Raw genomic sequence first — 14,147 nt, forward strand, 5'->3', positions numbered from 1 at the left:
ATCTGGCAGTGGTGGAGGGGTGGGGTGTTTTTGCTGCCTGGTGCAACAGTGGCAGCTGCAGCCACGCTCTGTAGTTGGTAATTAGTGCATACGTCTGATTTCCAGTCCAACCCTGCTGCTGTCTGTGTGTCTCTAGAAGGGGACAGTCACCTGTGTCTAGTATCGTGGACAGATAACATTATTACACATTGTTCATTTTGCAGTAGAAATACAAATACCAGCTTTCGAGCCACACCGTGGTGACAGCAGGATGCGTTGAAGCTGGAGGGGAGTTAGTTGTTAATATTTCTGGAGGATACTCATTTTAAGATTTGAACTGATAATCGTATTATTGAAAGTGTGCAAAGATGAAAAAGACAGATTGGAAACACACAAATCACAAGTTAAAGATGAAGCTAACTAACTTCAAGCAAGAAATTCAATGTACAAGTTGTGTTTTCTTCTGCTCTTTCTTCATATATATTCAATTTAGCCAACGGGCTGTAAATAAGGCGACTGTCAGTTTGTTTCAGCTAATGGGGATTTTGCAACTGCTGAAAAAAAACCTTGAATGTTAGATGAAATCTAAACAAACCCCTTAGAGAAACGGGATCACTCCATATGCAATTTTATATAAGATTGGCAGAAATTGACTCTATTGGATAATACAACACGGATTTTGAATAAAACATGACACTTTTCTTTTTTATATTTTGGATGTATTGATGGAAAAGCTACAAAAAAAGCAGAGGTGAAATGCATGTATCTGATGCAGGAGAGACATCCGCACTTCTCCCCACAGTGTTGTATTTTCAGCAGATGTCACTGTTTACTGAGCTTAAGGCTTGTGTGCATCTGAGGGGACGAGAATATCCCTCCTATTCATTCTCTAACCATCTTTACGCTTGGTTTCCTTTCATCTTATGAAAGAAAAAAAACAAGTGCTGCAGATAAACTATCCTCACTTCACTCTCTGCTGCAGTCCAAGCACTTTAGCTGTCCATAATATTCAAGGCCTGATAACATTCATTAGTAGTGCAGTGATGGGAGGAAAACTACTGTGCACAGAGAGCTGTTTTATAAAAATATGAGTCAACTTTGATCTCTTGCCTCTAAATAAGACAGGGGCGACATAGTGCTGAAGCCATGCGAGGATGTGCTGTTGAGGACAGATACTGATGGAGGTAATTCAGCAATCCCACACCTCGAATGAAATGAAATGTGTTTGGAGTGCCTGTAAACACAACAAATCCTCAGAGACACACACACACACACCCATATTTGCACTTCCAAGTCCCTACATGTCCATACACATCTATACACACTCACATTCCCACAGACAGTGCAGCACCACAGAGCCTCCCTCAGGTGTTTACATTTCCAGAGATATTTTGTCAGTGAAGACTGAAGCTTGTTGACAGTCCGGTGAAACTTGGAGAGGTGTTAGGAATGCACTACATCATGTTGTTGTTGGCCTGTTGGTCAGTTTGCCTTCTGTCCCTAGACTAACATGCCTCACATGGATGGAGAAACACTGTAGCTCTGCAGCTAAATGAGTTTTGCTGTCAAATGAAGAACCAAAGTTTGTGTGAGAGGGAAGACACTGAAAGTTAGGATCATACACCATGATGGTGTCTGTGTGTTCTCATTTTATCTGCAAACATTTGACTGTAATGGGGCTTTTTCACTGGCTGACATCTTTGCAGCAAAATACAGTGTCCCTGAGGCAGGAAGGTGTGATGCTAACCACAGCTGTGAAGGTTCGAGTCCAACCTGTGGCCCTTTCTACAAATAATCCCCTCTCTCTCACTCTCTATTGCAGAATGTGCATTGCAGAAGCATGTGTTGTCATACTGATGAAGATGTATGAATTTGTGGCCCATTTGCATGTGTTTTCTGTTAGTAAAGTGCACTGGGCTTCATAATGAAGTTGTTTTTAATGTTTTAGTGTCTGCACAGCACTAAACAGAGCAGCAACACAACTAGCTGCTGAACAAAGTGGAGTGCAGTTTTTCTTTTTCAGAAGATGGCAGAAGAAGGGGAGTAAATACTGGGCTTTGATTTGAGCCTAATGACACTTTGTGTGTAGAAGGGGATTTGTTTTCAACATTCTAAGTTTGGCGTTAGATAATCCAGAAAATAAGACTGTTTTGCAGATGCTTCTTCCAAAATCAACAGCAAAGTAGATATAAATATGCTGGAGACAATAACACACACCAGCAAAAGCTGTAATCATTGTCACTAAATGGGCAGCCTTATTTTGGCAGTCCGTTCCTGCAGCTGTCCTCTGAGCAACATAAACAGCAGACAGCGTTTTTACAGAAGCAGAGAAAGTAGAGAAAAAAGAAGTTCCTGACAAAGCTGGAAAAGTTGGACACTGATGGAGCTCTGACATGTCAGTACTTTACAGGGGGAACGCTGGATACACTAAGGGATAAAGAGAATAAATCCACCACAATCTGACAAACACACACAAACTGAAATTTGTGCCAGACATCCACAGTCGCACAAACCCGGAGTGGCAGGTGAGACAGGGTGAAATGCCTCTCAGCATACCATAGGTGACACTGTTGAACCGTGCACGGAGGTGACGCAGCACAGAGCAGAGGAAAGTGTGTGTCACAGAGGGAGAGCAGGAGAGAGGAGCATAGAAATAAAGGGGAAAGCTGGAGGGGAAGAATGGAGGTGGAAATAGGAACGCCAGGGAGTGAGGGGGGAGAAAAGAGGATTCAGATTGGTGGTGGAACTTGATAAAAATCAAGGCAAAGTTGTTTATTTTTCCCCCATCACTTTGTGCCTCATAACTGTCAGAGCTGCTAGTGTGTGTGAAAGGCTTATCTCCTGTGCTGACACCACGGAAACGTCAGTACCAATACTCTTCAGTGGGGGGCAATACAAAGCTGAATGACTGGAGGAAGAGACTCTGCCTGCGAGCAGTAAATGATGTTTCTTATCAATATATTTCTATACTGCAGTCATATACAACCACAGCCTGTAGTGTAAAGTATGGATGGAAAGTATTTCCTCTCTGTTCCTCCTTAACTTTTGAATAGCTGTCAGTCTGCTCTTTGCAAAGAAAAATATGTAAAGAAAAATGTGAAAAACTTTCATAAACATACTGTCTTTTATTCCAGACCCTTTTACTCTCAGCCTAAAACCAAAAACAGAGCTGTGAGGAATGAATTGCACAGTGTGTCTGTCTGCTCTGACATAAGCTGCTTGTAACATTAAAACAAGGGGAAAAACAGCAACAGTAAAGTCTGGTATTACATTTTTCATACTTATATTTTTGGTAACTAAAAAGCTGTAAACAGCTGCTCAACAACCTCTACTTGTCCACAGACAACAATATGTGAGGGACACTGTAACACAAAACAAGATGGTTGACATCCCTGTATCCTTCTCTCTTTCTATTGTTGGCAGTTTCTATTTCTCTTCCTCTGACTGTCGAAAAGCAGACAAATGCTACATTTCTTATTTCCGGGGTTACAAATGCCATTGCCCTGATGCCCCTCAAATGTCAGGTGTTTTTTTTTTGAAGGAACAGCTTCTATAAGGTCTCTGATCCATAAATGTCAGCAAATAACCTTTTGCAATTGAGCGTTATTTAGTGTTACGTCGGCATAAATCCCAGGCACAGAATATTTGAAGGATGCACACTGGCTCTATGGAAAACAAATAAGCAACGTCCATGAGAACAACTAATAAAGCCCATTAAATCCTTCAACTTTTGATCCTTCTTCCTGTTTATATTTGGGTCGACTTCCCCATTTGTCTGTGCTATTCTAAATCTTTCATTAACTTTGGGTCTAGGCGGGTTACTGCTTTCTTTTCCACTCACAGTTTAAGCTGTTAAAATTTTCATAGGAGCTCTCTCTATCCATTTTCTAAAAACTGATTCGACAAGAGCACAATGCGGACAGAAAGAAAGAAAGACGGGAAAAGAGGTGAGGGTATCTGGGAGTTTTTGAAATGGAAAATAATGTAATTTTTTTCCAGCAGTTCTGCATAATTATACAACTTTGCCATTATAATGATGTTCTGTTCATAATTGCTAATAATTATGGATCTTGCTCCAATGTTTTATCAACAAAAGCTTTTTACTTTGTTCTCTTTGAATTCTGCTTCTGGGAAATTTGATTTCACTTATCTTCAGCAAAATTAAGATTACAATTACAAACAGCATTGCCCAACAAACTGAGCTACAAAAGTATTTTTTCCTCCATGGCTTTGCCAGTTCATCCCCAGAAAAAGACACAAAATCATTCAGAAATAATGACAGTGAGCAGCTGAAAGCTTTTTAACCACCCCAAACCAACGTTTGGCTGGGGTACGGGTGAATTTGGTGAGTTGACGTGAGCCGCTGTGGCAGTCCGCGGAGTAGAAGCGAGAAGTAGGTCATCCCCATTGACCTAGCTCACATAATCACCATACACTCTGTGTGTGTGTGTGACAGTATGATTGTGCTGTTTCAGTTCTTTAACTCACAAGAGACAGAAAATAGCAGTGAAATAGTGGAACAGAGCGAAAGAGGGCAAAGCATCTGAAGCTGAGCGTAAACATGATGGTATCTGCCTGTCAGCCTTTGTGATGACACATTTTGGGAACAACAGTCAGCATATGGTGAAATTTGGAGATTGAAATTCATGTATGATCCAAAGCAGATTAAACAGGTGCAATCTAGAGTTAGTTTTTGTATCATGTGACCTACATCATCTACATATCAACAGGGACAAAGAACCAGTGTTATTATTCACTTTCTATTACTGTAAAAATGAAATACTTCGTGAATTTCTACCATAAACCCGCACTCTCCCTGTTTCTCCAACATTTAAACCTTTTTGAAACTTTTTTTTTCTGCAGTCTGTTGTAGAATTTGTAAAAATCCCTCAACTGCTTATGAGATTTGCGAATCACAAAAACCGTAATCTTCTTACAAAGCAGCCACAGCAGATAGCACACTTATGACAGATTAACCCTCGACCTCGCAGAGTCGTCGAGAACGAGTTGTCTTTTCAGGGTCATGCTTTCCATGCCAAGGTCATAGTAAATTTGCTCTGCAAATAGATTTTTCCCCTTTCTTTTCTTTCTTTATTACAGCCATGCAGAAGCAGTGTGGATATGTTCCCCTGCCATGTGAAGCAAAGGCAAAATATTATACTACAACATTATAGCATTTCCTAGTAAAATATTTGTCTTGGCCACTGCTTGTAGGAAGTAAGTGATAAATCTTGCAGTGCTTGCTCTGGAAGAAATTCATTTCATCTACTCCACACCACACTGTCTGGCAGGTGGAGGTGCTGTGAGTCCAATTAAGACAGAAAAAGTATACATGATCGTGCCCAGAGCAGGAGCTAAAGAAGTCCAAATCCTACTTTTATGCTGGTGATAAAAGACTGGGGGCCTTAGATGTCAAATTTAAAAGAGAATTAGATTTCCAAATCTCTCTCATCTCTCCACATCCCTCCTTCTCTTCTTGTCTCCTCTCCTCCTCCACCTCCTCGCCTTCCTCGTCCTCTTCCTGAACAGTATGAATCTGCATTCTCTGGGTCGTTAACACACACATATAATGTCATTATCTGATTCCAGACGCCATGTCATGTTGATCCCTAATCCGCTTCCTACCACACCAGCCGTGACCAATCACAGCCTTTCATGTTCTAAAGCGGTCAGTCACACCTAACGGGATTGGCTGGTTGTACTCTGGATGCCGGGGCTATTAGTGATTATTATAAAGGGTGACATTTGTGATTGTGTGTTGTTTGTGCGTGCCTGGATGCACGCTTGTGCATGTGTGTGTGTGTGTGTGTGTGTGTGTGTGTGTATGGTGGGGGTCTGTCTGGACTGTTGCTTGTGTGACCCAGATTGGGAACAGCGCTGCATGTGAAATTAGATGTGATGTTTTGGGGGACGGAGATTATAAGGGACAAAAACAAGTCTGGTGTCATCAAGGACATATTTCATCAGGGTGAATGATCTTCACACCCATCGCACACATGCCCACACACACTTACACACACAGTGACAAAGACGTTCGGTAAAAAACATATCCTAGGGACTGAAGAAGAATTATTGGAGTGTTGATGGAGGAGAAGCTGAGAGTAAAGAAGGCGAAAACGTGGCTGTCATTGGGGATATTAATGTTTCCTAAACCCTTGATGAGAAAAAATCATCCCAACAACATGTCAGATTAATGTGTTGGATTATTACAAGTTGATTGATTGTGCATCACAATTTAAAGATCAACATCTAAGTGGAACTTCTACTGTCTTAAAAACCTATAAAATTTTAGAGGCAGAACTGCTATCTGCAGTTTTTATGGAGCAAGTTAACTCTTTGCCTTTTCTGTATTGCAAATGAAGACTAAAAGTATAATATACGTATATATATATGTTTTATTTTATTTTTTTAATTCCCCAAAGACTCTAATGAAATATAGCAATATCCTCCTTCTTTTCCAACCTCTGCTACTACCCTTATAATTTGTGTACAGTCCCTTATTGTTTGCTGTAGCTTGAATAATGCACCACACCAGTGAATCTGTCAGTTTTTGTATCCAGATGTGAAAGCTTAGCATTTCAGACTTCACTTTTACTCCACTTCTCTCCCCTTTTTTTATTTATAGAGATATAAATCCCACTCACAGTTTCTGATTTAGCTCCTCCTTGTTTACGTTCATTTAATCTTATTCGTGCGGCAAGATGAATAGAAATGTTTGGAATATGATGTGGAATGATGGGAGATTCACAGCTGAGCCCGTGTGTGCTCTATTTCCTTTAAGGGCTCTACACATTTAGTTAATACTCCCTTCCATTATCAGTTCCTCCATAATGCATTGATGTTGCCTCAAAATATGTGCTTAGGATCCCTAGTGGAGATGAAAGTGATTAAATAGTGGTTATTCCCTGAAGTGTTGAGTTATCATTGCAACTTGGATTGGATAATGACATGTTTTCAATATGGAAACAGGCCCAGAGAGCTGAGGTAAGCTCATATATGCGTGTTTTAACACAGCATAGTGCAATGAAGCCGAAGCATGCAGCATCTGCATGGCTTATGCAGGGCAGCTGCAGGGGAGTCATGTGGCACAGTCGGATTGTCTCATTTGAAATGAACTTTCTTGGGCATTCAAGTGTTACTGGAAACACATCCTCTCATGTCCTTATCTAGTGATTTTCACTGAATCCTTGCAGATGAAATGTGGCGCTGCGGCAAGTATATTTGAACTTGTTTGGGAATTCATGACTTCATGTTCCATTTGTGAACTATTTTTCTTTCTTCTTGTTTCAACACCCTTCTGGGGAATTATGGAGGCATTTTTATTTGAAACAGGTTGAAATACAGGTGGTCTGCACCGTCTCAAGGAACCTGTCTGTGACCACAGTTTGACCCGAACATACCTAAAGTGACCCTGCTAACCTACATCATAGAGGACATACTATATCATAATGCATAACATATGGACATCTTAGGAATGTGTTTACAATAGCACACGATTGTGAGCCCTCTGCATATTTTGAGTGTGAACGATGACATTACAGAGCAAAGTGGGACCTTAGAGGAAGGAGGAATGAAAAAACATGATATTGGATTTTGAAGAGTCGACTCTTGTGGCAGGTACTCCAGAATGAGGTGACCCAGCTTTGAACATCTGCTGGTCTGTAGCAGATTATCCAAAAACCCCTCGATGCATATCAAATGGCCATGACACATTCTCAGACTCTCACACATGTGAAAGTTGTTTATCAGGCAGCGCTCCCACTGCTTATTAAGCTTCTAAAGGGGAAACTGTAGAAGGTTTCACAGGGCGGCGGCTTTACTTTTGTAACTTTTGTGCATAGTTTTATTTGCACTTTCTGCAAGCTAAGCTGATGCAACCTCTGCAGTCAGAGGAAAACATTTAGAAACATCAAATACTTGCACTGCAAAGACTTCAAGCCACCATGGAAGCATGTAGCAAAATCTGCTGTTTTACTGCCTTTATCTCTCAATTCTATTATAGGAAAAGTGGAGCAAGCTAGGATGATAATATATTTATAGTTCCAATGCTAAAAGTTTTGGGTAATACCACACTGTGGATTTGTAAAGTATCCCTATGCAGAAGCTCCTGACAACTGTAAAGTAAAAAAAAAAAAAAAAGTTTGAGGAACCACTTATCCTCTCCACAGGACTGCACAAGCTGCCAAGTCTCACTGAACCGATTCTGCTCATTGTCACAATTTCTGAAGTCTCCATGGCAACATTGCACTCTCATCTTATTCGGTTGGTGATTAAAGAACGCACTGGGGTGAATAAAATGAACTGAACTGGGGTGGAAATAAGGGGAGGATGTGAGCAGGAAAGAAAAAAAAACTATTCCAGTCTGTCTTTGTCCTTTTTTTGAAGGATGTTTAGATAGCAATTAGTAGTTTGCCCCTCAAGCGTCTGAAGTGGGCGACTGATGACGCTTTGAAGATCAAATTAACCAATTAATGACGGATAAGACTCTCATGAGTTTGTACCTCCCTATTTATTATCAAAGCCATACACTTGTGAGATAACAGCATATTTTGGAAGGGCGGTGTAGGTGGCTAATGCTATCAGTAACAGGCAACAGGCAACAAAGTTTTCCCAAGAACGTGTTTTTTTCCCCTTGCAATTAAATGCAGCACTCAGAGTAACTGCTTAAAGATCAAGAGAACACCTTTACCTCCTACTGAGTTTAAACTGACAGACGTGTCCCACGCAGGATAAGGACATGGCAGCACACCCTTCACTATATTTGTCTGCACGGTTCCCACAGTCAATCTTCAGGTTGGGTTAGGGAGGGAGGAGAGTTGGGTTGGGGGGGGTTGAAGGATCTGAGAGCTAACATGCTTTTCTCAAGCTCGCCACAGCTGACAATACCACTGAAATGTGTCAAGGGAAACAGGAAAAGAAACAGCAACAATGCTATTGTTGCTATATTGGTCGGCATCGTGACAACTACAAACCAACCTTCAGACAAAGCTTTTTTGTACTTCCTAGTCTCCATTTGTCAGAGCGAATGGAGGATATGGCAAACTACAAGTTTGTGTGCATCAAAAGTATGACAACTTAAAAGGTTTTTTTTAGAACAAATCCATAAATATAATCCTCGCCATCACTGCAGGTGAAAACTGACACTTTTATATCGACATTTGAAGCTCTCTGAAAAAAACAAGTCCAAAAATGTGGGGGTTAAGAGTAAAACTGTGGAAAAGCTGCCACAAAGGTTACACATGTTTCTGTTCAAATCAAAGCTACACTCATTCCTTTAAGTAGACCTATAATCTACAGTTACAGTAGCCAAGCCCTCCTTAAGTTCCCATTGTTTTGCACATCAAACACTGACCCTGGATTTTCTTGATCCCTGTGACCCATGGCAGGTGAGAAGGATCAGCAGTAGAGCTGAGCCTGTGGCAGCCAGCTGTCACACACACGCTCCAGCACACTCACTCACACACTCACACACATAAAGTACATGCCTCAACACACAGGAGATGCTGTGAAAATGAATAAGCTGACCTCTGGGAGGCTCATAAGAACAGACAATGACAGAGCTGCAACCAATGTGAATGGAGGGCTAACACGTACAGTGGTGTGACCTGCATGTGGATGCACAGTAATTAACATGTCACGTTAGAATTTAGGGAACAAATGCCATCCAGCTAGACGTGTCCTCTCACCTCAGCTGTTACATTTACACTCGCAAACTTCCCTCCGTCCTAAGTGCAGGAAAGACCAAACATTCAGGACCTTTTAAAGCGACTCCCCTTCACTCACACACTCGCACGCACTCCCAGCACTCAAGTACACACACACACACATTTTTAAGCATCCCTCAAGGCACTGTCCCCTGTCTTTATGTGTCTTGGGCTTCAAGCGTCCACCAAAACACACACACAGTGGCTCTATGAAATTGGGTCACACAAAACAGACTCTCACACAGCAATATAACCCCACCCACCCACGCACACACATAAACACTCACTCAAATTAATGTCCTTCTCTACTTAATATTCAAAAATGTCAGGGTCAGTACCTGTTAACCTCTCAAGTCTAATACTCTAATATAAAAAACATACCATAAAATTCCCCACCATCACCACCCTTAAAGCAAATCTGTTAATTGCAAATGTTTTTCAAAACCGAAACCCATAAATTAAACTTTTCATAAAAATGAAGTTGCTCACAGCTCAAAGCATGACACATTTAATCAACCAGGATAGAGCAATGCATTCATAATCATTTCAACTATATAGTATAAACAGACTCCTTGTTGCAAACATAAAGTTTCCCCTTGACCATCATACAGTACAGATGGCTCCACAGCACTCATTGGCTGGGTCCCGAAGCCACTGCTCTATCATTATCATTCCAGTAGTGCTGGCACTCAACTCTTCCACTCCTCGTTTCCACTGAGAATAGTGTCTGAGCTGAGATAGAGGGTGAGAGCGTGCGGGAATCCCCCAGAGACTCAAACAGATGTAAGTAAACTAAGAGGAACACAAACTGAGACAGGCCCATTTTACAATGAGTATAAGAAAAGAAAACAAGCTTCCCTGCCCAAGTCATCTTCCCCTCTTACCTTCCACATGATTAAAATCCCATCATCCACAAACAAAGTGAAAAAGAGAGGAAGAGAGAGAGGTGGGGAGAGAGAAGGGAGGCTATCTTTGGCTCCCTCTCTCCTCTGTGGGATGCAGTCACAGCAGCAGCAGCGTCGGCGGCAGGAGCAGCAGCGGGCAGCGAAGTTAGGAGTCAGCGAGGATGTGGGTACGTCTCTGTGGCTGTGTCATCACCTCTCATGACATGTTTCCTCCCCTGCCTGTGTAAGCCTTTCCATCCTGACCCGGCTCATAGAGAGAGAGAGAGAGAGAGAGAGAGCAGGGACAAACTAGTGCGCCGCCCCCCTCCACATCTCCCCGCCCCTCCGCCTCCTCCTCTTTGTCCATCCCTCCCCCTCTGTTTCCCTGTATTCAAATCTGCCAGTGGGCTGCCCTGCCTCTAAGTAGGCCAATCACTGAACCAGTGGGGGTGGAGTCTGGGCCGCCCGTGTGCAAGTGTGAGCGCAGTCAGATGTGTCACACAGACATATGTGTGTGTCTGTTTGCCTTTGCTCATGTGTTTGCTGACATGCAATCATGTATGTGGATGGATGTCCAGAAGCCAGGCTATGTTCTGAGACTTTTCACTCTCCATTAACCGTCATTATATAATTATTCCTCTTCACGCATGTACAGTCATGGTTGCACCTCTCCCCACCTCCATGAGTTGAATTTATAAGTCAAAATATTTTCTGTAAATTTTGCGATTACATCTTTATTGACTGACCTCAAAGGTCAAAGTTTACTCTCCAGCTCTGTGCTGCCAATAACAACAATAATAAACACTACAGTGCATCATCTGGTAATAGAAGTCAGCATTCCTGGTACAGTGTGTGCAAACACTGTATTTACCTTCCAACTTAAAACCTGCAAGTTCTGCACATTCAGTACTCAGTATTGTTGGGACTAGCTACTGTAATTGCCAAGTTTCAGCATCACTGCACACTGTTGCTCACAGTTTGCCATCACTTTGCTCCCTGTTATTCATTATCAACATCAGAGCAGAAGTCAAGGATGAATTTAGGAAAGTTTAGTCAAAGCTGAAGACCAAAAAAGATGAGGGGGAACACCATTCACATCCACCGGCATTACCCATACTGTAATGACTCCCATCTATACAGCAACAAAGTCTTGTTAAACTCAAAACTCTCAGTTTCTCTCTTTAAAGTTTTATCCACTAATTAAACTCCATCGTTTCTATTTTGTTGTTCTTTTGATCTCAGTGCAGCCATTTGACATTAAAACCCTTTAAAGACAGGGAGGATTAGACCCATTTAGCTGCTGAAGGCTTTTAATTTGAAACATCTGTGCCGGAAATGTTCAGCTCACTGATAATAGTATATGCCACACTGATAATATGTGGTAGTTTTGCTAATTACAGTGTTTTAACTTTTAAATAGCATTCATTTCAACATATTTATGAAAATGAGAATTTTCTGGTAGTTAACAGCAAGAAAGTTTCTGAAAACCAAACGAACATGAAGACAACAGGAAGAAGAGTTGAGTTTGCATTTAACAGCACAAGCAATTAAAAATAAATATCTAACATAGCAGAAATGTCTGTGTTATCAGGCTCTTTGTGAATTAATTGTATATTAACCTTTCATCTGTCTCCACATTTGCAACCAAGACACATCCTCAGCAGCAACTCACCCTGTGGGTTTTTTAATGTCTCCCTGTTGTCTCTTCGTCCCTCTTCACTTTGAAACTTCAGCTGTTTTTGCCGCTACTCAAAAAACAACCCCCTTTTTTTATGCGGCCCACAAGGAAAGCAGCTTAAATTAATCTCCAAGATGCAAGTCAGTCATTTACCCTCCCACACAAGGCATGCCGTCCTGCCATAACTACAATCTTTGATCAACAATCCCCAGCATTCATCAGCTGTCTCATTGGAAACTGCACCTCCCCATCATGTCTGATACGCTGTCAACAATGCTCTCAGTCCTGGCTATTGTGAATAACGAAAAGCAGAATGAAGCCAGAAAGCTGGAAAACTATCAGCTTGAACCATTGTTTAGATCTTCACAGTCTCCACCACGTGAAGGCTTTGAAAGCTGGCTACTCATACACACCAAATAATCCCTACATTTTGCCTCAGGCCAGTGAGTTAGTGTAGAAAATGTTTTCTCTCTGTCTCTCTCTCTCTCTCTGTCTGCAGAGGGTTGTGGGTTGAATGCCATGCTGTTTGTGGTTCCAGAAACTGTGTTTTCACCAAAAAAAGAAAAGAAGAAGTTTTATGCACCAAATGACTCTGCTTGTTTGGGTCTGTTAGGTTCCAAACTGAGTGCACCACTGAAAAGCCAAGTCAGACAGAGATTACAATCAGAGTGTTTTGGAATTTCTAATAGGTCACTTAAAATGTGCTTTTTACAGATCTGACTCAAAGATCTTAAATTGGAGTTGTTTAGTGGATTCGGTGAAAAGTTTCAACACCAAAACTTTTCCTGAAATGTAACACATCTACAAATTCCAGTGAGACCTGGAGATAAGTTGTGTTGTAGCTGAATTATATGGAAAAAGATTGAATGTGGTGCATGGCTATTAGCAGAAATGTTATGGGTGAATGGCATTTTCCATTAGACCTTCAATATATTATTGTGTGATATTTGGATTTGGGTATCTGTCCGTGTATGTATGTGTGTATGTGTGTGTGTCTGTGCTGTGGTGGGGGTTCTGGCAGTGTGTCTGGAGTGGTTGGAGTGGGATCAGTCGAGGTGAGGCGGCCGCTAAAGAATGTACTTCTGGAAAAGGGACGAGAAAAGAGTTTCCATCTTGGGTCAGTTCTCTGCAGCAGCAGGACCACAAACTGTGTGAGCACTCTCTACTAGTTCATGTGGATATGAAATGTTCCCTTTGTAGAGCAAGATGAAAAACAGGCACACACACAGTTAGGACAGTGATTCAACAAGCAGTAGGATATATACCTTTACAGTCCGATTGTAGATTTTCCAACTCTCCTATTTCATACACTATTGGTGTGTCATCAGAAAATAGCTGCAATGGTTCAGTGAGTCAGCTGCCTCCAAGTCATGAACTCAAGTTTTAGCTGTACCTGCTCCAAACAGTAACACTCTAAAGTGAGTTGGCAAGAAAGGGAACGAGAGAAGAAAAGATCAAATATGGATAACTTCTCACTCATTTTTCTACACAAAAAGTGACAAATAGTTATGGAAGGAACAGAGCATTAAAGAGACCCGCCAAACTTGCTCACTCATCTCTACATACCTAGAGTAGAGTAGCATGTGGCAAAGTTAGGCCGAAACAAATGCAAATAGTGACTGTCTGACTCTGATGTTTTCAGACTATAAACCAGCCCACAAACCCACATGTATGACTCAGCTGTTGTATTCATGGGAAAATCCAAAAGTGGACACAGTGCTTGTTAGCCTGTGCATATCACTACTGATTCCTGCTGCAGTTCTGCTAAGTTACAGTACTTGGACTTACTCTTAGTGTTAATGATTGTCAAGCATTTTAATCATAAATGTTGTTAATCTGGGATACTAAGTTGGTAAAGTTGTGTTTACTAATCACAAACTGATTTTCCTCACTGCAGTGAAC

At 41.5% G+C, this 14,147-nt stretch overlaps 1 protein-coding gene across 2 annotated transcripts in view; it reads right to left on the minus strand.

Moving 5' to 3' along the window:
- The window catches only part of LOC146990689 (E3 ubiquitin-protein ligase Midline-1-like), a 60,498-nt gene that overhangs the window by 33,596 nt on the left and 12,755 nt on the right, over nucleotides 1-14,147 (minus strand). Inside the window, exon 1 of one of the 2 annotated variants that reach the window (XM_085797313.1) lies at nucleotides 10,568-10,820. The exons of the other annotated variant lie outside the window; for it this stretch is intronic. The gene's annotated coding sequence lies outside the window, so the exon portion shown is untranslated. Of the gene's footprint in view, nucleotides 1-10,567; nucleotides 10,821-14,147 lie in introns of those variants that run through there. 2 annotated transcript variants of the gene reach the window in all.

The sequence above is a fragment of the Trachurus japonicus genome, chromosome 2 (assembly GCF_045865225.1).
Source record: "Trachurus japonicus isolate A0001 chromosome 2, Traja_1.0".
In the NCBI taxonomy this organism is placed as follows: domain Eukaryota; kingdom Metazoa; phylum Chordata; class Actinopteri; order Carangiformes; family Carangidae; genus Trachurus; species Trachurus japonicus.